The sequence below is a fragment of the Scyliorhinus torazame genome, chromosome 24, assembly GCF_047496885.1.
Source record: "Scyliorhinus torazame isolate Kashiwa2021f chromosome 24, sScyTor2.1, whole genome shotgun sequence".
Lineage (NCBI taxonomy): Eukaryota > Metazoa > Chordata > Chondrichthyes > Carcharhiniformes > Scyliorhinidae > Scyliorhinus > Scyliorhinus torazame.
Window position 1 is genome coordinate 54,744,636 of NC_092730.1, and position 26,286 is coordinate 54,770,921.

General features: G+C 53.1%; 1 protein-coding gene across 4 annotated transcripts in view; it reads left to right on the forward strand.

The window, feature by feature from the left end:
* The first annotated feature begins 1,289 nt into the window (after positions 1 to 1,289).
* Positions 1,290 to 26,286, forward strand: part of LOC140400073 (histone H2B-like) — a 240,427-nt gene continuing 215,430 nt past the window's right edge. For 2 of the 4 annotated variants that reach the window (XR_011938035.1, XR_011938033.1), the window contains exons 1-2: positions 1,290 to 1,386; positions 7,746 to 7,822. The gene's annotated coding sequence lies outside the window, so the exon portion shown is untranslated. The remainder of the gene's footprint in view (positions 1,387 to 7,745; positions 7,823 to 26,286) is intronic. The other 2 variants (XR_011938034.1, XM_072489553.1) reach the window with 2 other exon arrangements.

Genomic DNA, 26,286 nt, shown 5'->3' on the forward strand with positions numbered 1-26,286 from the left:
TCATCACTTTGTAGATGTAGATGGAGTAACTCTCCTTCCTGGCTCGTCTCCTCTTCTTGTTGCCCTTCACTGGTACCTTCTTCTGGGTTTTCTGAGCGCCCTTCTTGGGAGCTGGAGCTTTCTTGTCCTCAGCCATGGTCAGAGCAAACTGCAGACACACAATAACTGAGAACTGCCACACAACTGTTCTTTTCTCGACTAACTCAGTGAACTATGTTAATGAAGGATGGGTGAGAGACCAAGTCGCCATTGGTGAAGTTAGAATGCTGAGACATCTATGAGCATCTGATTGGTTGTTTCAGGTACCCAATTAGAGCAACTACCCCGCCCATCCACAAACTTCTGTGGCCAGTCAGATTCCCCTAATTGACACATTGCTCTGACTCTGGGCCTCCCTCTGCCGGCAGCAGCACATTCTCTCTGCTGGTAATAAAACGTCACTCTCCAGGGTGCCGGCTATCCCGCGCATGCGTCCCCACTCAGCCCGATCTGGCAGTGCGCAGGCGCGGTACACAGCGGGCCGGACCGCCTCCTCCTGACGTCACCGGGCTGTCCAAGGGCAGCTTCTTTGAAGCAACAGCAGGCTGAAGCGGCGCCAGAGAGCAGATCCTCCATTTTGTAGCTGGCAGCTGTGAAGAATTGAAAATGGACGGTTTTGTAATAAGGAAGAGAGGGTCAGAGACACAAGCAGGCCCGGATCACACATCTAAATCTATGGGAGAGTCGCTGAGGAGAGTCCACAGCAACACAAAGCAGAGCTGGGGTGAGCTCCACGGCCTCTGCTCAACAACCCATTAAGAAGAAGCTGGAAACAGGAACACAGCAGAATAAAGGTGATATTTGAAGGTATGTCTTTATAAATTGTGCCAATGCAAATCAGGATCCCCTCTGGCTGATTTGTTTGCTGATGAAACGTGGAAGCTCTCTATGTCTTACCTTGCAGACATCTTTTCAATTCTAAACACACTGAACCGCAAATTGTCAGGGAAGGAGGATGATTGCTTTTGGCGCTGTGAAGAATTTGATGCTTTCCAAAAGTCATTGAACGTTAGGCAACTGCGCGTAGAAAGCCAAACCTACTACATGTTCCCCACACTGCAATGACATCTCGAAGAAAACGGTTAGGAAGGGAACTGTCGATAGACTGGCTGCGCTGAACAACAGTTTATATCGCTATTTTCCAGAGGAGAAGTTTCAGATTTTGAGAGAGAATTAGTTGGTGAAAACTCCCTTTGAGTTCGAGACCCCAGACTCAATTTACTGATTTATAGCTGACTCCAAATGTACAAACTGAGCTTCTGCACCTGACCTGTGCACTGCCCTCACCTCTAAACCTGATTGGAGTGAGATCATAAGGACCAAGCAAGTTCACCTACTGGATTAAAGGTAAGAGAACATAGTGGGTCACGGAGGTCAGCTGGTGTGGGTCCCAAAAGCTGGCCAGCATGGGTCCCAAGGGCTAGCCGGTTGGTTAAAATGGGTCGCAGGTAAAAACGGTTTAAAAGTACTGCTCTGTAAAATTCCGCTGATTCAGTTCATCCACTTTTCCTTCATTTACCAGGAGTAACTGATCTAATGTCATTGATGCAGTACATATGTTACAGATAAGAACATTTATAACTGAAGCAGAATGGAAAAGGCAGTTTCAGACATTAGGACAAGACCAGGTCTCATACTACAAGAAGAGACCTGAGCAATGAAACATTATAAGAATTATTATTGGTAAACATGCAGTTACTGAAGAAGAATTTTAAAATCCAGCTTTGTCAGTATGTCATGGTGCTCATTACAGAGAAAGTGCTGCAAACTGCTCCGAACTGTTTGTCAACAATTCAAGTGGAGACTGGAGAAGCTTTCAACTGGAGCTGGAGCTGAGTTCATAGATTTCATCGAGTCTACAGTGGCCATTCGGCCCATCAAGTCTGCAACGGCCCTTGGAAAGAGCATATTAATAATAATAGATTGTCACAAGTAGGCTTCAATGAAGTTACTGTGAAAAGCCCCAGTCGCCACATTCCGGCGCCTGTTCGGGGAGTCCGGCATGGGAATTGAACCCACGCTGCTGGACGTGTTCTGCACTACAAGCCAGCTGCTTAGCCCACTGTGCTAAACCAGCCCTCCCCAACTACCTAAGCTCACACCTGAACCCTAGCCCCACACCTCCACCCTCCCCGGAAATCTTCCGGTCAGGCCGTGTTTTTCCTGCGGGCCGAGCAGGTGGTCTACCGTGTCCTGGAAAGGGGGCTCACAGTGGGTGGGGCACACGTGGTGGTGGACCCACTGGAGGCCACCGCCGAATGTGTCACTCCTTCAAACGTCCCGCTCTACCTCCCCACCGAGCTCCTCCTCCCCCATCTCAACTTCCTGGGGGAGGTCAGGTCCGGGGTGGCGCCGCTGACACTCGGCCTGCGGGACACTTCCCTCAGTCATTAATACTCCTTCCGGCATCAGGGTTTTGTCTGCCTGACCCGGGAGGAGGTCATGGAGGGAGGATTTGTGGCTCCCCACCAAGGGAAGGACCATAAAGTGATCTGGTCTGCGGATGGCATGCGGTGCCATGCCTGAAGTGGGCTGGGGCATATTCGCCGGAACTGCCCCACCCTAACGGCCACTGCCAACAACATCTCCAGGGCGGCCACGGCAGGCACTGCCCCCCTCTCCTCTACCACCTCTGTCTGCCCAGCAGCCGGCCCCTGACAACACCTCGGCTGTTGGCGGCCTAAAAAGGCCAAACGGAAGACGGCGCGATGGTCGGACCGGGCCCACCCACACCTTGGCCCCATCACGAGTACTGACCCCGTGCCCGTCCCAACCAACACAGAGGCCGCAGCCTCACCTCGCGATGCCGCCGCCACCTCACAACAACATGAGGGGTCTGGAGAGACCAACACACGGGCGGTGGGGACCCTGTGTACAGTCCCGAGCTGGATGCTGTTCCGGCCCCACCACAGTCCCAGGGGCTCGGCGATGCGGAGGGGGGGGGGCATTGCAGAGGGTGGGGGGGGTTGCTGCCGAGGGCCTTCCAGCAGTAGTGGCCCCGCAGCAACACCAGCTTGCCCACCGCAAGCGCCAGCGGCTTGGGTTGGAGATGGTGGTGGATCTTGCTACCCCCTCCCCAGGCGAGCGGGGTTGGGTATCTCCTGTGTTTATTTCCATCACCCTGATGCCCAGCCCCGTTAAAAAGAAGGCCAAAGCAGCCGCTGATGTGACCGAGCTGCCGTCGTCCCCCGAGCAGGGAGGCCTGGGGGCGGGCGGAGACGTGACCCCCCAAATGCTTGTTCTGCCCGGTGCAGTTTTACTCCCCGAATACCTTTTGTTCATCGCTGGGGGCCTGCGGCAGCCATCAGAGCCCCTATATCTTCGGGTCGTGGGCGGGCGACGGCGAGGAAGGCTCCCGCTCACAAGGCCCAAGCAGACGATGCGAAGGAGCCCAGGATCCATCCCGGAGCTGTTCCAGGGGGTCTCTCCGAGGGCCCGGCATCGATGGCGGGGTCGGTGTCGCCACGGACTCTGAATCGAGGGGGGGGGGGCCTGCGAGGAACCCGCCTGAGGGTGATCCTGGGGGTGGGATCGACTCGGACCAGGGGGAGCAGCGACAGGCTGTTCTGTTCCTCGGGGGACTCCTGGTGTGGGCGGGGCTCGGCCAGCTCCGCGCTCAGGCACGGTCCGCGTACTGGCACTTTAACAACCTGCTGCTGGAGGACAAGAGGTTCCTGGAATCGCTTTGCCGTTTCTGGGCCGGCTGGAGAAAGAAGCAGGGTGGCTTCCCCTCCTTGAGGCTATGGTGGGACTTGGGCAAGACTCATGTCCGCGCCTTCTGTCAGGGGTACACAAAGCGGTCGATGCCGGGGCGGAAATACATGATCGCCAAATTGGCTGAAGAAGTCTTCCATCTGGAGTCACGTCTCCCTCAGCCGGATGAGGACCCGGCCCTGGGGCTGCTGTACAGGGAGAAGACGGGCGTGCTGCGGGACCTGCAACTTGTCGGGTCCCACGGCGCGTATGTGAGGTCACGGATCCGTCTCCTGACAGACATGGACCGTGGCTCCCCCTTCTACTCGCTGGAAAGAGGATGCAGGGCCAGTCGGCCGACGACGGTCCCTCGTCTCGGATCCGGAGGGGGTCAGGACCCTAATCAGGGACTTTTATCCTGACCTCTATACTCCGGATCCGTGCAGCGAGGACGCTTGCAGAGTTCTGCGGGAGGACCTGCCGCAGGTCGGCCCGGAGGGCGTCGGGGTCTCGACCAAACCGTCAATCATCAAGACCGGCACCCTCGACAGCTTGTCAAGGGGCAAGACCCCAGGGCTGGACGGGCTGACCGCGGAGTTCTTCAGTGCATGCTGGGACGTCCTGGGGAGCGACTACGCGGGGGTCCTGGGGAATGTATCGTGACCGGGGAGGTGCCCCTTTCGTGGCGCAGGGCCGTTGTTGCCCTGCTGCCCAAGAAAGGGGATTTCCGCCGACCCAAAAACAGGCGAGCGGTCTCCCTCCTCAGCACGGACTACAAAATAATTGCCACAGTCATGTCTTTGCGCCGTGGCCCTGTGCTGGACCACATGATCCACCCTGACAGTCCCACACCGTCCCGGATCGCACCATTTACCATGATGCACCCTGACAGTCCCACACCGTCCCGGACCGCACCATTTACCATGATCCACCCTGACAGTCCCACACCGTCACGGACCGCACCATTTACCATGATCCACCCTGACAGTCCCACACCGTCCCGGACCGCACCATTTACCATAATATCCATCTGGTCCGGGACATCCATCATTCCCAGATGACTGGGATGTTGAGCGCCTACCTGTCTCTTGACCAGGAGAGGGCGTTCGACAGGGTGGGGCACGATTATTTGCTCGGGCCTCTGCGAGCCTTCTGGTTCAGGACGCACTTTGTCGCCCGGATCCGATTACTGTACGCTGCCTTGGAGTGTCTGATTAAGGTTAACCTGTCCCTGACAGCGCCCCTTCGCTTTGGGAGAGGTGTGCGTCAGGGCTGCCCCTTGCCCGGCCAACTTTATTCTCTCTGCGTGGAGCCTTTCCTGCGCCTCCTGCGGAAGAGGTTGTCGGGGCTGGTTCTGCGTGAGCTGGGCATGGCGGTGGTCGTTTTGGCTTACGCTGATGATGTGCTGCTCATGTTCATTGACCCCGGTGACCTGCGAAGGATGCGAGAGTGCCAGGCTGTGTACTCCGCCGCATCTTCAGCTGGGATCAACCGGGCTAAATGTTCCGGACTCCTGGTCGGTCCATGGCAGATGGACCCCCTCCCAGAGGAGCTCAGGCCCTTCAGTTGGAGCCGGACCAACATCCTCTACTTAGACCAACATCCTCGACTTGAGAGTCTATCTTTGCCCAGCAAAGGAAGCCTGGCCGGCGAACTGGCAGGAGTTGGAGACCAAGGTCACCGCTCGCCTGGGTCGCTGGACAGGACTGCTCCGAGTGATGTCCTACAGGGGTCGAGTTCTCATCATAAACCAGCTGATAGCCTCCATGTTGTGGTACTGGCTGGTCACTTTGACCCCTCCCCCTGACTTTGTCACAGGCATCCAGAGAACTCTGATTCGGTTCTTCTGGGAAAATGTATTGCACTGGGTCGCTGCGGAGGTCTGGAGTCTCCCGCTTACGGAGGGCGGTCAGGCGCTGGTGTGCCTTCGCATCCAGATCACGACTTTACGCCTTCAGACTCTGCAGCGATACCTGTACATTGAGCCTCCTCCACGATGGTGTGCCTTGGCGACATATTTCTTCTGCCAGGTGCACGGCCTGAACTACGATGTTGACCAGCAAGGTCTTCAGAATTCTTTGTTGGCGCTGCCCGTCTTGTACCAGGACCGTCTCAAAGTCAGGAACAGGGTCCCCACGTGCCACAGCTCTCCGCTGTCAGGAGTAGTGGCTCTCATAAGGGAGCCGCTGCTCAGGAATCCGCACCTCAGCCAATATCCATTCCGGTGGCTGGTGGAGCGGAGGGCTGTGGATGTCTGGGTGACCAGGATCGGGGACGTGCAGGGTGGCAGAGGAGTGGACTGGATGACGCCCTACGAGCTCGCCGAGCGCGGTGCTGTGTCCATCCAGCACGCGGCCAAGCCCATCCGAGGCCTCAAAACGGTCGTGCTCGGCCCCTTGGTCTCGAGACGGCGCAGTTGTGCGGTGGCATCTCGTCTGAGCGGACGTCTGCTCGGACGGAATGCCACGCTGGTCCCAGGCCCCGGAACCCCTTTCAGGCGCCGGTACCCCACAACCCCAGTCGCTTCATGTCGACACCCCCCCTGCCTTTTCGTACCGCGCAGATGGGTTTCCTGTACGGCCTGCTGCTGCACACCTTCCACCTCCTTGCCCTCGCCCGCCATCCGGACACGACTTGGCGTGCCTTGCTGCTGTCCGGCAGCGGAGGTCCCAACTGGAGTTCCCTCTACGGAGGCGTCTTCCCTATAAGACTTGGGGACCTGGGGTGGAGGGTGCTGCACAAGGCCGTGTCGTGCAACCATCGGTTAAATCGCCACACGGCCTCCCCAGAGACCTGCCACTTTTGCGGCCTGGTGGAGTCTGTGGAGCATGTGTTTGTTGTCTGTCTTAGGCTGCACTCCTTTTTTAGTTTTTTGACGATATTGTTGTTGAGGTTTTCTTTGTACTTAAGCCCCACGCTCCTGATCGATGGACATCTGGTGTGGGAAGGTGGGGAAGCGGGGAAGGCAGAGGACCCCCTTGTGAACCTGCTCCTGTTCCTGGCCACACTTGCCATTAATAGGTCCAGGCAGCGGGTGACCGAGGGGGTCGTCCGGCCTGACTGTCTGCCCCTCCTCCGCAGCCTCGTTCGCGGCCGGGTGTCCCTGGAGTGGGAGCTTGTGGTGACCACGAGCACACTTGAGGCCTTCCGTGCTCGGTGGCCACCGTAGGGGTTGGACTGCCTCATCAACCCTGATTTTCACACTTTAATTTAACGGGTTTTGTTACGTTTCCGTTTCCTTTCTGATTCCTTTTTGGGCTCTGCTCCAGTTGCTTTCTTTTTGGAGCACCCCCCGGTTTGCTTTTGTCCCTCAGTTAATTTTTGTATTTTTACTTTCGTTGTCACGCCGTGCATCACTCCAGAATAGTCGGTGGATGCAGGGTTTTAATCCTGCTGCGTGGAGATAAATGCAGCAGGTCATCACTCACGAGGAAAAAAAACACAAGGGAAAAAAAACAAACCACAAAAATATTATGACAGTTGTTAAACCCGAAAAAAAAAAACCACACACACTGCCCCCAACACGGGCTCTATAGGAGGTTTTGCTCTATATGTGATGACAGTGAAATGGGGAATATTCCCATTGGTTCACAATGCGGAATTGCTGCGGGGATGTGCGCACGCCCGGCGTAACCCCGCCCCCTGCCTGTCGTCACTGAGGGTGAGAGCGCATGTGCAGCCCCTCCAGCCCAGGAACAGCGTTCTCATTGCAGCAGCACATCCATCTGGGAGTGTGAGCAAAGAGGCTCAGAGATCATTACTGACTTGGGGGGAGTTCAGGGAGAATCGGGGGCTGTTTGCAAGAGGCACAGCGGAGCACGATCTTGTTCCGGGACTTGGAGTGAGCGGGGGGAGGGGAGAGCTCTTTCTGGGCCTGGCTTATTGTCTGATTCTGGGTTAGGATTTGGAGAGTATTTTCTTTATTTTACTGATTATCAATTGAAAGAATAGATTGATCTATCATTGGCCTCATCTGGCCCTGATTTACAAGAGATATGTTATCTTCCACCCAGTTCAACAGATGAAGAGATGAGTTCCAAGATGATGATTCCGCAGCAACGTGAATGTACACGTCTCCTTCTAACTGACAGTAAGTACAATATTAATCCAACATTGCAGAGACACAAACACAACATCAACTCCACCGTCACAGAGAACAGAAGCAGTCAGACTCACATTGACCTCAAGTCCCAGATAAACATGTCCAATCCAACAGTGATACACGAGAGGGCAGGCGGGATAATTTTCCACAATTCGCCCCCCCGCCATATCATGGAACGTTGGATCAACTTGTTGTGATAATAGCTTTTCGTAAAGTAATCAGTGTAGAATTAATTAGGTACAGATTCAGCAATGTGTAAGTATCCATTTGCATTTTTTTGTAACTTTGTTGGATTAAAATGTATCAGAAGCACTTTAATCTCACAAGTTGTGAACCTTTGGTGCAAGTAAAAAGTCAGATCGTACAGCTGATATAAAAATACAGAATTATTCGTAAGTTTCTACTGAGACAAGTCAGAAAACAAAATATTGGGGGAATGTCCAATTCACATAACAAGCATGTCTTTCGGGACTTGTGGGAGGAAACCGTAGCATCCGGAGGAAACCCACACAGACACAGGGAAAACGTGCAGACTCTGCACAGGCAGCGACCCAAGCGGGAATCAAACCTTGGAACCTGGCACTGTGAAGCAATCCCCTGATTTACACAATCCCCTGGTTTACACCACGCTAGTTTCACACACTCCTCTGGTTTACATGCTGTCCTGGTTTCACACTCATCTGGTTTGAGCACTCAACTGCTGTACACTCTCCTCATTTTACACACACTCTTGTTGTGCATCCTCCCCTGGTTCCATACACTCCCCTGGTTTATACACTCCATTGGGATACACACTCCCCGGCTTTACGCACTCCCCGGCTTTACGCACCCCCCCTGCTTTACGCACCCCCCCTGCTTTACGCACCCCCCCTGCTTTACGCACCCCCCCTGCTTTACGCACCCCCCCTGCTTTACGCACCCCCCCTGCTTTACGCACACCCCTGCTTGACGCACCCCCCCTGCTTGACGCACCCCCCCTGCTTGACGCACCCCCCTGCTTGACGCACCCCCCTGCTTGACGCACCCCCCTGCTTGACGCACCCCCCTGCTTGACGCACCCCCCTGCTTGACGCACCCCCCTGCTTGACGCACCCCCCTGCTTGACGCACCCCCCTGCTTGACGCACCCCCCTGCTTGACGCACCCCCCTGCTTGACGCACCCCCCTGCTTGACGCACCCCCCTGCTTGACGCACCCCCCTGCTTGACGCACCCCCCTGCTTGACGCACCCCCCTGCTTGACGCACCCCCCTGCTTGACGCACCCCCCTGCTTGACGCATCCCCCTGCTTGACGCACCCCCCTGCTTGACGCACCCCCCTGCTTGACGCACCCCCCTGTTTGACACCCCCCCCGCTTGACACCCCCCCCCTGCTTGACACCCCCCCCGCTTGACACCCCCCCTGCTTGACACCAACCCACTGCTTGACACCCCCCCCCGCTTGACACACCCCCCCTGCTTGACACCCCCCCCCTGCTTGACCCCCCCCCCCCTGCTTGACACCCCCCCCCCCCCCCCCCGCTTGACACCCCCCCCCTGCTTGATACACCCCCCTGCTTGATACAAACAAACAAAGAACAAAGAAATGTACAGCACAGGAACAGGCCCTTCGCTCCTCCAAGCCCGTGCCAACCATGCTGCCCGACTAAACTACAATCTTCTACACTTCCTGGGTCCGTATCCCTCTATTCCCATCCTATTCATGTATTTGTCAAGATGCCCCTTAAATGTCACTATCGTCCCTGCTTCCACCACCTCCTCCGGTAGCGAGTTCCAGGCACCCACTACCCTCTGCGTAAAAAACTTGCCTCGTACATCTACTCTAAACCTTGCCCCTCTCACCTTATACCTATGCCCCCTAGTAATTGACCCCTCTAACCTGGGGAAAAGCCTCTGACTATCCACTCTGTCTATGCCCCTCATAATTTTGTATACCTCTATCAGGTCTCCCCTCAACCTCCTTTGTTTCAGTGAGAACAAACCGAGTTTATTCAACCGCTCCTCATAGCTAATGCCTCCATACCAGGCAACATTCTGGTAAATCTCTTCTGCACCCTCTCTAAAGCCTCCACATCCTTCTGGTAGTGTGGCGACCAGAATTGAACACTATACTCCAAGTGTGGCCTAACTAAGGTTCTATACAGCTGCAACATGACTTGCCAATTCTTATACTCAATGCCCCGGCCAATGAAGGCAAGCATGCCGTATGCCTTCTTGACTACCTTCTCCACCTGTGTTGCCCCTTTCAATGACCTGTGGACCTGTACTCCTAGATCTCTTTGACTTTCAATACTCTTGAGGGTTCTACCATTCACTGTATATTCCCTACTGCATTAGACCTTCCAAAATGCATTACCTCACATTTGTCCGGATTAAACTCCATCTGCCATCTCTCCGCCCAAGTCTCCAAACAATCTAAATCCTGCTGTATCCTCCGACAGTCCTCATCGCTATCTGCAATTCCACCAACCTTTGTGTCGTCTGCAAACTTACTAAACAGACCAGTTACATTTTCCTCCAAATCATTTATATATACTACAAAGAGCAAAGGTCCCAGCACTGATCCCTGTGGAACACCACTGGTCACAGCCCTCCAATTAGAAATGCATCCTTCCATTGCTACTCTCTGCCTTCTATGGCCGAGCCAGTTCTGTATCCACCTTGCCAGCTCACCCCTGATCCCGTGTGACTTCGCCTTTTGTACTAGTCTACCATGAGGGACCTTGTCAAAGGCCTTACTGAAGTCCATATAGACAACATCCACTACCCTACCTGCATCAATCATCTTAGTGACCTCCTCGAAAAACTCTATCAAGTTAGTGAGACACGACCTTCCCTTCACAAAACCGTGCTGCCTCTCACGAATACGTCCATTTGCTTCCAAATGGGAGTAGATCCTGTCTCGAAGAATTCTCTCCAGTAATTTCCCTACCACTGAAGTAAGTCTCACCGGCCTGTAGTTCCCGGGATTATCCTTGCTACCCTTCTTAAACAGAGGAACAACATTGGCTATTCTCCAGTCCTCCGGGACATCCCCTGAAGACAGCGAGGATCCAAAGATTTCTGTCAAGGCCTCAGCAATTTCCTCTCCAGCCTCCTTCAGTATTCTGGGGTATATCCCATCAGGCCCTGGGGACTTATGCTTCAGCTCCAGTTCCCTAACACGGTCTTTGAGGAGCTGAAGTTGGGTGCACTTCCCGCAGGTATAGTCAGCGGGGACACCGGTGGTATCCCTCACCACCCACATCCTACAGGAGGAGCATGCAACTGGCCTAGCCTCCATCCCTTCTTACCTGACAGAATATAGCTGCCCTGTGGACTAACTAGATCTCCGCCCTCCGACTCTGCTCCCAGTCAGCTACACTTTCTGTAAACTCCTGGCTCTCTTCGCAATCTTTGCGGAAATGTCGGAAACAAAATGAAAGGAGCACCTTACTCCCTCCTCACCTAACTCCCTCGGTCACCAAACTCTTACTATAGCACTCAAAAAGAACCAAATTCAGCACTCCCTCGGTCACCAAACTCTTACTATAGCACTCAAAAAGCACCAAATTCAGCACTCCCTCGGTCACCAAACTCTTACTATAGCACTCAAAAAGCACCAAATTCAGCACTCAGTGCAAACCTCAGCACTCAGTGCAAACAGTTCCCGCCTAATATTGTTATAATTAGCCTTCCCCCAATTTAGCACATTCATCCTAGGACCACTCTTATCCTTGTCCACCAGTACTTTAAAACTTACTGAATTGTGGTCACTGTTACCGAAATGCTCCCCTACTGAAACATCTACCACCTGGCCGGGCTCATTCCCCAATACCAGGTCCAGTACCGCCCCTTCCCTAGTTGGACTGTCTACATATTGTTTGAAGAAGCCCTCCTGGATGCTCCTTACAAACTCCGCCCCGTCTAAGCCCCTGGCACTAAGTGAGTCCCAGTCAATATCGGGGAAGTTGAAGTCTCCCATCACCACAACCCTGTTGTTTTTACTCTTTTCCAAAATCTGTCTACCTATCTGCTCCTTTATCTCCCGCTGGCTGTTGGGAGGCCTGTAGTAAACCCCCAACATTGTGACTGCACCCTTCTTATTCCTGATCTCTACCCATATAGCCTCACTGCCCTCTGAGGTGTCCTCCTGCAGTACAGCTGTGATATTCTCCTGAACCAGTAGCGCAACTCCGCCTCCCCTTTTACATCCCCCTCTATCCCGCCTGAAACATCTAAATCCTGGAACGTTTAGCTGCCAATCTTGCCCTTCCCTCAACCAGGTCTCTGTAATGGCAACAACATCATAGTTCCAAGTACTAATCCAAGCTCTAAGTTCATCTGCCTTACCCGTAATACTTCTTGCATTAAAACATATGCACGTCAGGCCACCAGACCCGCTGTGTTCAGGAAATTCTCCCTGTCTGCTCTGCCTCAGAGCCACACTGTCCCTATTCCCTAGTTCTCCCTCAATGCTCTCACCTTCTGACCTATTGCTCCCGTGCCCACCCCCCTGCCATACTAGTTTAAACCCTCCCGTGTGACACTAGCAATCCTCGCGGCCAGGATATTTATGCCTCTCCGGTTTAGATGCAGCCCGTCCTTCTTATACAGGTCACACCTGCCCCGGAAGAGCTCCCAGTGCTCGAGATAACGGAAACCCTCCCTCCTACACCAGCTGTTTAGCCACGTGTTTAGCTGCTCTATCTTCCTATTTCTAGCCTCACTGGCACGTGGCACAGGGAGTAATCCCGAGATTACAACCCTCGAGGTCCTGTCTTTTAACTTTCTGCCTAGCTCCCTGAACTCCTGCTGCAGGACCTCATGCCCCTTCCTGCCTATGTCGTTAGTAACAATATGTACAATGACCTCTGCCTGTTTGCCCTCCCCCTTCAGGGTGCCCTCTACCCATTCGGAGACATCCTGGACCCTGGCACCAGGGAGGCAACATACCATCCTGGAGTCTCTTTCACGTCCACAGAAGCGCCTATCTGTGCCCCTGACTATAGAGTCCCCTATTACTATTACTCTTCTGCGCTTTGACCCTCCCTTCTGAACATCAGAGCCAGCCGTGGTGCCACTGCTCTGGCTGCTGCTGTTTTCCCCTGATAGGCTATCCCCCCCCCGACAGTATCCAAAGGGGTATACCTGTTCGAGAGGGGGACAACCACAGGGGATTCCTGCACTGACTGCCTGCCCTTTCTGGTGGTCACCCATTTCTCTGCCTGCACCTTGGGTGTGACCACATTTACATAACTGCGATCTATGACGCTTTCCGCCACCTGCATGCTCCTAAGTGCATCCAATTGCTGCTCCAACCGAACCATGCGGTCTGTGAGGAGCTCCAGTTGGGTGCACTTTCTGCAGATGAAGCCATCCGGGACGCTGGAAGCCTCCCGGACCTGCCACATCTCACAGTCAGAGCACTGCACCCCTCTAACTGACATTGCGTCAATTAATTAAAATTAAAATTAAAATTTTTATTTATTTTTTAATATATTTTTTAAAATTTCAAAGTTACTGTTTCCTAGCACTAGATTTCTAATAGAAATGCGAAAGCTAAATATAGTACTCTCCGATCTCTGGCTTAGATATCCCACTAAATTGTACTTCAGTAATTATGTTTAATTAGTTACCAATGCTTAATTTTTTTAATTTAGTGTAGATTCCCAACCAGCCACTCAGGCCACAGCTTTTCTGTGATGTCACTGCAGTTTCCCCCCGACACACACAATTTGAAAAAGGTATAAAAGTAAAAATCACTTACCTTCTGAGTGTCTTAGACGTTCTCAGGTTCTCTCCCTGACAGAGACTGCTCCTCCTCCGACGAACACTCCCCTGCTTTATACATCCCCCTGTATTATGCACTCCCCTGCTTTATGCACTCCACTGCCTTATACACTCCCCTGCTTTACACAGTTCCCTGCTTTACACACTCCCCTGCTTTACACACTCCCCTGCTTTATACATCCCCCTGCATTATGCACTCCCCTGCTTTATGCACTCCCCTGCTTTATGCACGCCCCTGCTTTACGCACTCCCCTGCTTTACGCACTCCCCTGCTTTACACACTCCCCTGCTTTACACACTCCCCTGCTTTATACTCTGCCCTGCTTTGTACATCCCCCTGCTTTCTGCACTCCCCTGCTTTATACACCCCACTGCTTTATATGCTCCCCTGCTTTATACACCCCACTGCTTTATACACTCCACTGCTTTATACACCACCCTGCTTTATACATCCCCCTGCTTGATACACTTCCCTGCTTGATACACTCCCCTGCTTTATACATCCCCCTGCTTTATACACCCCCCTGCTTTATACACCCCCCTGCTTTATACACCCCCCTGCTTTATACACTCTCCTGCGTTATACATCCCCCAGCTTTATACATCCGCCTGCTTCATACATCCGCCTGCTTCATACATCCGCCTCCTTCATACATCCCCCTGCTTCATACATCCCCCTGCTTCATACATCCCCCTGCTTCATACATCCCCCTGCTTCATACATCCCCCTGCTTCATACATCCCTGTACTTTATACACCCACCTTCTTTATACACCCCCCTGCTTTATACACCCCCCTGCTTTATACACCCCCTGCTTTATACATCCCCCTGCATTATGCACTCCCCTGCTTTATGCACTCCCCTGCTTTATGCACTCCCCTGCTTTATGCACTCCCCTGCTTTATGCACTCCCCTGCTTTACACACTCCCCTGCTTTATACCCCCCTGCTTTATACTCTGCCCTGCTTTGTACATCCCCCTGCTTTATGCACTCCCCTGCTTTATACACCCCCCTGCTTTATACACTCCTCTGTTTTAGACATCCCTCTGCTTTATGCACTCCCCTGCCTTATACACTCCCCTGCTTTACACACTTCCCTGCTTTGTACATCCCCCTGCTTTATACACCCCCCTGCTTTATACACCCCCCTGCTTTATACACCCCCCTGCTTTATACACCCCCCTGCTTTATACACCCCCCTGCTTTATACACTCCCCTGCTTTATACACTCCCCTGCTTTATACACTCCCCTGCTTTATACACTCCCCTGCTTTATACACTCCCCTGCTTTATACACTCCCCTGCTTTATACACTCCCCTGCTTTATACACTCCCCTGCTTCATACACTCCCTTGCTTCATACAACCACCTGCTTCATACACCCACCTGCTTCATACACCCCCCTGCTTGATACATCCCCCTGCTTTATCCCCCCCCTGCTTTATACGTCCCCCTTCTTTATACGTCCCCCTGCTTTATACGCCCCCCTGCTTTATACGCCCTCCTGCTATATACGCTCCCCTGCTTTGTACTCTCCCCTGCTTTGTACTCTCCCCTGCTTTGTACACCCCCCTGCTTTGTACACCCCCCTGCTTTGTACACCCCCCTGCTTTGTACACCCCCCTGCTTTGTACACCCCCCTGCTTTGTACACCCCCCTGCTTTGTACACCCCCCTGCTTTGTACACCCCCCTGCTTTGTACACCCCCCTGCTTTGTACACCCCCCTGCTTTGTACACCCCCCTGCTTTGTACACCCCCCTGCTTTGTACACCCCCCTGCTTTGTACACCCCCCTGCTTTGTACACCCCCCTGCTTTGTACACCCCCCTGCTTTGTACACCCCCCTGCTTTGTACACCCCCCTGCTTTGTACACCCCCCTGCTTTGTACACCCCCCTGCTTTGTACACCCCCCTGCTTTGTACACCCCCCTGCTTTGTACACCCCCCTGCTTTGTACATCCCCTGCTTTGTACATCCCCTGCTTTATACACTCCTCTGCTTGATACATCCCCCTGCTTGATACACCCCCCTGCTTTAACCACTCCCCTGCTTTGTACATCCCCTGCTTTGTACATCCCCTGCTTTGTACATCCCCTGCTTTGTACATCCCCTGCTTTATACACTCCTCTGCTTTATACACTCCCCTGCTTGATACATCCCCCTGCTTTATACACTCCCCTGCTTTATACACCCCCCTGCTTTATACACCCCCCTGCTTTATACACCCCCCTGCTTCATACAACCCCCTGCTTTATACACCCCCCTGCTTTATACATCCCCCTGCTTTATACATCCCCCTGCTTTATACACTTCCCTGCTTGATACATCCCCCTGCTTGATACTCTGCCCTGCTTTATACCCCCCCCTGCTTTATACCCCCCCCTGCTTTATACACCCCCCTGCTTTATGCACCCCCCTGCTTTATGCACCCCCCTGCTTTATGCACCCCCCTGCTTTATGCACCCCCCTGCTTTATGCACCCCCCTGCTTTATGCACCCCCCTGCTTTATGCACCCCCCTGCTTTATGCACCCCCCTGCTTTATGCACCCCCCTGCTTTATGCACCCCCCTGCTTTATGCACCCCCCTGCTTTATGCACCCCCCTGCTTTATGCACCCCCCTGCTTTATGCACCCCCTGCTTTATGCACCCCCCTGCTTTATGCACCCCCCTGCTTTATGCATCCCCCAGCTTTATGCATCCCCCTGCTTTATGCACTCCCCTGCTTTATGCACTCCACTGCCTTATACACTCCCCTGCTTTACACACTGCCCTGCTTTATACCCCCCCTGCTTTATACTCTGCCCTGCTTTGTACATCCCCATGCTTTATGCACTCCCCTGCTTTATACACCCCCCTGCTTTATACACTCCTTTGTTTTAGACATCCCTCTGCTTGATGCACTCCACTGCTTTATGCACTCCCCTGCTTTATAAACCGCCCTGCTTTATACACTTCCCTGCATGTTACATCCCCTGCTTTATACACTCCCGTGCTTTATACACTCCCCTGCTTTATACACCCCCGCTTTATACACCCGCCGCTTTATACACTCCCCTGCTTTATACACTCCCCTGCTTTATACACTCCCCTGCTTTATACACTCCCCTGCTTTATACACTCCCCTGCTTTATACACTCCCCTGCTTTATACACTCCCCTGCTTTATACACTCCCCTGCTTTATACACTCCCCTGCTTTATACACTCCCCTGCTTTATACACTCCCCTGCTTTATACACTCCCCTGCTTTATACACTCCCCTGCTTTATACACTCCCCTGCTTTATACACTCCCCTGCTTTATACACTCCACTGCTTTATACACTCCCCTGCTTTATACACTCCCCTGCTTTATACACTCCCCTGCTTTATACACTCCCCTGCTTTATACACTCCCCTGCTTTATACACTCCCCTGCTTTATACACTCCCCTGCTTTATACACTCCCCTGCTTCATACACTCCCCTGCTTCATACACTCCCCTGCTTCATACACTCCCCTGCTTCATACACCCCCCTGCTTCATACACCCCCCTGTTTGATACATCCCCCTGCTTGATACATCCCCCTGCTTGATACATCCCCCTGCTTGATACATCCCCCTGCTTGATACATCCCCCTGCTTGATACATCCCCCTGCTTGATACAACCCCCTGCTTTATCCCCCCCTGCTTTATCCCCCCCCTGCTTTATACGTCCCCCTGCTTTATACGTCCCCCTGCTTTATACGCTCTCCTGCTATATATGCTCCCCTGCTTTGTACTCTCCCCTGCTTTGTACGCTCCCCTGCTTCGTACACTCCCCTGCATTGTACACCCCCCTGCTTTGTACACGCCCCTGCTTTGTACACGCCCCTGCTTTGTACACCCCCCTGCTTTGTACACCCCCCTGCTTTGTACACCCCCCTGCTTTGTACACTCCCCTGCTTTGTACACCCCCCTGCTTTGTACACCCCCCTGCTTTGTACACCCCCCTGCTTTGTACACCCCCCTGCTTTGTACACCCCCCTGCTTTAAGCACTCCCCTGCTTTGTACATCCCCTGCTTTGTACATCCCCTGCTTTATACACTCCTCTGCTTTATACACACCCCTGCTTTATACACCCCCCTGCTTTATACACCCCCCTGCTTTATACACCCCCCTGCTTTATACACCCCCCTGCTTTATACACCCCCCTGCTTTATACACCCCCCTTCTTTAACCACTCCCCTGCTTTATACACTCCCTTGCTTTATACACTCCCCTGCTTTATACACCCCCCTGCTATATACATCCCCCTGCTTTATACACTCCCCTGCGTTATACATCCCCCAGCTTTATACATCCCCCAGCTTCATACATCCGCCTGCTTCATACATCCGCGTGCTTCATACATCCGCCTGCTTCATACATCCGCCTGCTTCATACATCCGCCTGCTTCATACATCCCCCTGCTTCATACATCCCACTGCTTCATACATCCCCCTGCTTCATACATGCCCCTGCTTCATACATCCCCCTGCTTCATACATGCCCCTGCTTCATACATCCCCCTGCTTTATACACCCACCTTCTTTATACACCCCCCTACTTTATACACCCACCTTCTTTATACCCCCCCCTGCTTTATACCCCCCTTGCTTTATACAATCCCCTGCTGAAACAATCCCCTGATTTATACAATCCCCTGCTTTATACATCCCCCTGCTTTATACACTTCCCTGCTTGATACATCCCCCTGCTTGATACTCTGCCCTGCTTTATACACCCCCCTGCTTTATACATCCCCTGCTTTATACACCCCCCTGCTTTATACACCCCCCTGCTTTATACACCCCCCTGCTTTATACACCCCCCTGCTTTATACACCCCCCTGCTTTATACACCCCCCTGCTTTATACACCCCCCTGCTTTATACACCCCCCTGCTTTATACACCTCCCTGCTTTATACACCCCCCTGATTTATACACCCCCCTGCTTCATGCACTCCCCTGCTTTATGCACTCCACTGCCTTATACACTCCCCTGCTTTACACACTCCCCTGCTTTATACCCCCCTGATGTATACTCTGCCCTGCTTTGTACATCCCCCTGCTTTATGCACTCCCCTGCTTTATACCCCCCTGCTTTATACACTCCTCTGTTTTAGACATCCCTCTGCTTTATGCACTCCACTGCTTCATGCACTCCCCTGCTTTATAAACCGCCCTGCTTTTATACACTTCCCTGAATGATACATCCCCCTGCTTTATACACTCCCGTGCTTTATACACTCCCCCACTTTATACACCCGCCGCTTTATACACCCGCCGCTTTATACACTCCCCTGCTTTATACACTCCCCTGCTTTATACACCCCCCTGCTTTATACACCCCCCTGCTTTATACACCCCCCTGCTTTATACGTCCACCTGCTTGATACACTCCCCTGCTTGATACACTCCCCTGCTATATACACCCCCCTGCTTTATACACTCCCCTGCTTTATACAACCCCCTGCTTTACCCCCCCTGCTTTATACATCCCCCTGCTTTATACACCCCCCTGCTTCGTACATCCCCCCTGCTTCGTACATCCCCCCTGCTTCGTACATCCCCCCTGCTTCGTACATCCCCCCTGCTTCGTACATCCCCCCTGCTTCGTACATCCCCCCTGCTTCGTACATCCCCCCTGCTTCGTACATCCCCCCTGCTTCGTACATCACCCTGCTTCATGCATCCCCCTGCTTCATGCACTTCCCTGCTTTATACACCCCCCTGCTTTATACACTCCCCTGCTTTATACCCCCCCCCTGCTTGATATTCTGCCCTGCTTTGTACATCCCCTGCTTTGTACATCCCCTGCTTTGTACATCCCCTGCTTTGTACATCACCTGCTTTGTACATCCCCTGCTTTGTACATCCCCTGCTTTGTACATCCCCTGCTTTTGTCCACTCCCCTGCTTTATACACTCCCCTGCTTTATACACTCCCCTACTTTACACACTCCCCTGCTTTATACCCCCCCTGCTTTATACTCTGCCCTGCTTTGTACATCCCCCTGCTTTGTACGCCCCCCTGCTTTATACGCCCCCCTGCTTTGTACGCTCCCCTGCTTTGTACGCTCCCCTGCTTTCTTTGCAGTCTCCCCTGCTTTGTACGCTCCCCTGCTTTGTACGCTCCCCTGCTTTGTACGCTCCCCTGCTTTGTACGCTCCCCTGCTTTGTACGCTCCCCTGCTTTCTACGCTCCCCTGCTTTGTACGCTCCCCTGCTTTGTACGCTCCCCTGCTTTGTACGCTCCCCTGCTTTGTACGCTCCCCTGCTTTGTACGCTCCCCTGCTTTGTACGCTCCCCTGCTTTGTACGCTCCCCTGCTTTGTACACTCCCCTGCTTTGTACGCTCCCCTGCTTTGTACGCTCCCCTGCTTTGTACGCTCCCCTGCTTTGTACGCTCCCCTGCTTTGTACGCTCCCCTGCTTTGTACGCTCCCCTGCTTTGTACATCCCACTGCTTTATGCATCCTCCTGCTTTACACACTCCTCTGCTTAATACTTCCACCTGCTTTATGTACTCCCCTGCTTTATCCTTCCCCCTGCTTTATACTTCGCCCTGCTTTATACACTTCTCTGCTTGATACATCCCCCTGCTTTATACACTCCCCTGCTTTATACACTCCCCTGCTTTTTCGCCCCCCTGCTTTATACGCTCCCCTGCTTTATACGCTCCCCTGCTTTATACAATCCCCTGCTTCATACTTCCCCCTGCTTTATACTTCGCCCTGCTTTATACACCCCCCTGCTTTATACACCCCCCTGCTTTATACACCCCCCTGCTTTATACACTCCCCTGCTTTATACAATCCCCTGCTATATACACCCCCTGCTTTATACACTCCCCTGCTTTATACACCCCCCTGCTTTATACACCCCCCTGCTTTATACACCCCCCTGCTTTATACACCCCCCTGCTTTATACACCCCCCTGCTTTATACACCCCCCTGCTTTATACACTCCCCTGTTTTATACAACCCCCTGCTTTATACACCCCCCTGCTTTATACACCCCCCTGCTTTATACACCCCCCTGCTTTATACACCCCCCTGCTTTATACACCCCCCTGCTTTATACACCCCCCTGCTTTATACACCCCCCTGCTTTATGCATCCCCCTGCTTTATGCATCCCCCTGCATTATGCACTCCCCTGCTTTATGCACTTCCCTGCTTTATACCCCCCTGCTTTATATACTCCTCTGTTTTAGACACCCCTCTGCTTTATGCACTCCACTGCTTTATGCACTCCCCTGCCTTATACACTCCCCTGCTTTACACACTTCCCTGCTTTACACACTTCCCTGCTTTGTACAGCCCCCTGCTTTATACACACCCCTGCTTTATACGCTCCCCTGCTTTGTACGCTCCCCTGCTTTGTACGCTCCCCTGCTTTGTACGCTCCCCTGCTCCCCTGCTTTGTACGCTCCCCTGCTTTGTACGCTCCCCTGCTTTGTACGCTCCCCTGCTTTGTACGCTCCCCTGCTTTGAACGCTCCCCTGCTTTGTACGCTCCCCTGCTTTGTACGCTCCCCTGCTTTGTACGCTCCCCTGCTTTGTACGCTCCCCTGGTTTGTACGCTCCCCTGCTTTGTACGCTCCCCTGCTTTGTACGCTCCCCTGCTTTGTACGCTCCCCTGCTTTGTACGCTCCCCTGCTTTGTACGCTCCCCTGCTTTGTAGGCTCCCCTGCTTTGTAGGCTCCCCTGCTTTGTAGGCTCCCCTGCTTTGTACGCTCCCCTGCTTTGTACGCTCCCCTGCTTTGTACGCTCCCCTGCTTTGTATGCTCCCCTGCTTTGTACGCTCCCCTGCTTTGTACGCTCCCCTGCTTTGTACGCTCCCCTGCTTTGTACGCTCCCCTGCTTTGTACGCTCCCCTGCTTTGTACGCTCCCCTGCTTTGTACATCCCCTGCTTTGTACACTCCACTGCTTTATACACTCCCCTTGCTTTATACATCTCCCTGCATTATGCACTCCCCTGCTTTATGCACTCCCCTGCCTTATACATGCCCCTGCTTTACACACTCCCCTGCTTTACACACTCCCCTGCTTTACACACTCCCCTGCTTTACACACTCCCCTGCTTTACACACTCCCCTGCTTTACACACTCCCCTGCTTTACACACTCCCCTGCTTTACACACTCCCCTGCTTTACACACTCCCCTGCTTTACACACTCCCCTGCTTTGTACATCCCCCTGCTTTGTACATCCCACTGCTTTACACACTCCCCTGCTTTACACACTCCCCTGCTTTACACTCTGCCCTGCTTTGTACATCCCCCTGCTTTGTACATCCCACTGCTTTATACATCCTCCTGCTTTACACACTCCTCTGCTTTATACACTCCCCTGCTTAATACTTGCACCTGCTTTATGTTCTCCCCTGCTTTATACTTCCCCCTGCTTTATACTTCGCCCTGCTTTATACACCCCCCGCTTAATACACTCCCCTGCTTTATACACTCCCCTGCTATATACACCCCCCTGCTTTATACTCTCCCCTGCTTTATACACTCCCCTGCTTTATACACCCCCCTGATTTATACAAACCCCTGCTTTACCCCCCCCCCCCTGCTTTATACATCCCCCTGCTTTATACACCCCCCTGCTTCGTACATCCCCCCTGCTTGGTACATTCCCCTGCTTCGTACATCCCCCTGCCTCGTACATCCCCCTGCTTTACACCCCCCCCCTGCTTGATATTCTGCCCTGCTTTGTACTTCCCCCTGCATTGTACACTCCCCTGCATTGTACATCCCCTGCTTTGTACATCCCCTGCTTTGTACATCCCCTGCTTTGTACATCCCCTGCTTTTGTACACTCCCCTGTTTTATACACTCCCCTGTTTTATACACTCTCCTACTTTACACACTCCCCTACTTTACACACTCCCCTGCTTTATACCCCCCCCTGCTTTATACTCTGCCCTGCTTTGTACATCCCCCTGCTTTGTACGCCCCCCCTGCTTTATACGCTCCCCTGCTTTGTGCGCTCCCCTGCTTTGTACGCTCCCCTGCTTTGTACGCTCCCCTGCTTTGTACGCTCCCCTGCTTTGTACGCTCCCCTGCTTTGTACGCTCCCCTGCTTTGTACGCTCCCCTGCTTTGTACGCTCCCCTGCTTTGTACGCTCCCCTGCTTTGTACGCTCCCCTGCTTTGTACATCCCCTGCTTTGTACACTCCACTGCTTTATACACTCCCCTTGCTTTATACATCTCCCTCAATTATGCACTCCCCTGCGTTATGCACTCCCCTGCCTTATACACTCCCCTGCTTTACACACTCCCCTGCTTTACACACTCCCCTGCTTTACACACTCCCCTGCTTTACACACTCCCCTGCTTTACACACTCCCCTGCTTTACACACTCCCCTGCTTTACACACTCCCCTGCTTTACACACTCCCCTGCTTTATACCCCCCCCCTGCTTTATACTCTGCCCTGCTTTTTACATCCCCCTGCTTTGTACGCCCCCCTGCTTTATACGCTCCCCTGCTTTGTACGCTCCCCTGCTTTGTAGGCTCCCCTGCTTTGTAGGCTCCCCTGCTTTGTACGCTCCCCTGCTTTGTACGCTCCCCTGCTTTGTACGCTCCCCTGCTTTGTACGCTCCCCTGCTTTGTACGCTCCCCTGCTTTGTACGCTCCCCTGCTTTGTACGCTCCCCTGCTTTGTACGCTCCCCTGCTTTGTACATCCCCTGCTTTGTACACTCCACTGCTTTATACACTCCCCTTGCTTTATACATCTCCCTGCATTATGCACTCCCCTGCTTTATGCACTCCCCTGCCTTATACATGCCCCTGCTTTACACACTCCCCTGCTTTACACACTCCCCTGCTTTACACACTCCCCTGCTTTACACACTCCCCTGCTTGACACACTCCCCTGCTTTACACACTCCCCTGCTTGACACACTCCCCTGCTTTACACACTCCCCTGCATTACACATTCCCCTGCTTTACACACTCCCCTGCTTTACACTCTGCCCTGCTTTGTACATCCCCCTGCTTTGTACATCCCACTGCTTTATACATCCTCCTGCTTTACACACTCCTCTGCTTTATACACTCCCCTGCTTAATACTTGCACCTGCTTTATGTTCTCCCCTGCTTTATACTTCCCCCTGCTTTATACTTCGCCCTGCTTAATACACTCCCCTGCTTTATACACTCCCCTGCTATATACACCCCCCTGCTTTATACTCTCCCCTGCTTTATACACTCCCCTGCTTTATACACCCCCCTGATTTATACAACCCCCTGCTTTACCCCCCCCCCCCTGCTTTATACATCCCCCTGCTTTATACACCCCCCTGCTTCGTACATCCCCCCTGCTTCGTACATCCCCCTGCTTCGTACATCCCCCTGCCTCGTACATCCCCCTGCTTTACACCCCCCCCTGCTTGATATTCTGCCCTGCTTTGTACATCCCCCTGCATTGTACACTCCCCTGCATTGTACATCCCCTGCTTTGTACATCCCCTGCTTTGTACATCCCCTGCTTTGTACATCCCCTGCTTTTGTACACTCCCCTGTTTTATACACTCCCCTGCTTTATACACTCTCCTACTTTACACACTCCCCTACTTTACACACTCCCCTGCTTTATACCCCCCCCCTGCTTTATACTCTGCCCTGCTTTGTACACCCCCCTGCTTTGTACGCCCCCCTGCTTTATACGCTCCCCTGCTTTGTGCGCTCCCCTGCTTTGTACGCTCCCCTGCTTTGTACGCTCCCCTGCTTTGTACGCTCCCCTGCTTTGTACGCTCCCCTGCTTTGTACGCTCCCCTGCTTTGTACGCTCCCCTGCTTTGTACGCTCCCCTGCTTTGTACGCTCCCCTGCTTTGTACGCTCCCCTGCTTTGTACGCTCCCCTGCTTTGTACGCTCCCCTGCTTTGTACGCTCCCCTGCTTTGTATGCTCCCCTGCTTTGTACGCTCCCCTGCTTTGTACGCTCCCCTGCTTTGTACGCTCCCCTGCTTTGTATATCCCCTGCTTTGTACACTCCACTGCTTTATACACTCCCCTTGCTTTATACATCTCCCTCAATTATGCACTCCCCTGCTTTATGCACTCCCCTGCCTTATACACTCCCCTGCTTTACACACTCCCCTGCTTTACACACTCCCCTGCTTTACACACTCCCCTGCTTTACACACTCCCCTGCTTTACACACTCCCCTGCTTTACACACTCCCCTGCTTTACACACTCCCCTGCTTTACACACTCCCCTGCTTTACACACTCCCCTGCTTTACACACTCCCCAGATTTACACACTCCCCAGATTTACACACTCCCCTGCTTTATACCCCCCCCTGCTTTATACTCTGCCCTGCTTTGTACATCCCCCTGCTTTGTACGCCCCCCTGCTTTGTACGCTCCCCTACATTGTGCGCTCCCCTGCTTTGTACGCTCCCCTGCTTTGTACGCTCCCCTGCTTTGTACGCTCCCCTGCTTTGTACGCTCCCCTGCTTTGTACGCTCCCCTGCTTTGTACGCTCCCCTGCTTTGTACGCTCCCCTGCTTTGTACGCTCCCCTGCTTTGTACGCTCCCCTGCTTTGTACGCTCCCCTGCTTTGTACGCTCCCCTGCTTTGTACGCTCCCCTGCTTTGTACGCTCCCCTGCTTTGTACGCTCCCCTGCTTTGTACGCTCCCCTGCTTTGTACGCTCCCCTGCTTTGTACGCTCCCCTGCTTTGTACGCTCCCCTGCTTTGTACGCTCCCCTGCTTTGTACGCTCCCCTGCTTTGTACGCTCCCCTGCTTTGTACACTCCACTGCTTTATACACTCCCCTTGCTTTATACATCTCCCTCAATTATGCACTCCCCTGCTTTATGCACTCCCCTGCCTTATACACTCCCCTGCTTTACACACTCCCCTGCTTTACACACTCCCCTGCTTTACACACTCCCCTGCTTTACACACTCCCCTGCTTTACACACTCCCCTGCTTTACACACTCCCCTGCTTTACACACTCCCCTGCTTTACACACTCCCCTGCTTTACACACTCCCCTGCTTTACACTCTGCCCTGCTTTGTACATCCCCCTGCTTTGTACATCCCACTGCTTTATACATCCTCCTGCTTTACACACTCCTCTGCTTTATACACTCCCTTGCTTAATACTTCCACCTGCTTTATGTACTCCCGTGCTTTATACTTCCCCCTGCTTTATACTTCCCCCTGCTTTATACTTCACCCTGCTTTATACACTTCCCTGCTTGATACATCCCCCTGCTTTATACACTCCCCTGCTTTATACACCCCCTGCTTTTTCGCCCCCTTGCTTTATACGCGCCCCTGCTTTATACGCTCCCCTGCTTTATACGCTCCCCTGCTTTATACTTCCCCCTGCTTTATACTTCGCCCTGCTTTATACACTTCCCTGCTTGATACATCCCATGCTTTATACGCTCCCCTGCTTTATACGCGCCCCTGCTTTATACGCTCCCCTGCTTTATACTTCCCCCTGCTTTATACTTCGCCCTGCTTTATACACTTCCCTGCTTGATACATCCCATGCTTTTTCGCCCCCCTGCTTTATACGCTCCCCTGCTTTATACACTCCCCTGCTTAAACACTCCCCTGCTTTATACACTCCCCTGCTTTGTACACTCCCCTGCTTTGTACATCCCCCTGCTTTGTACATCCCCCTGATTTATACACCCCCCTGCTTTATA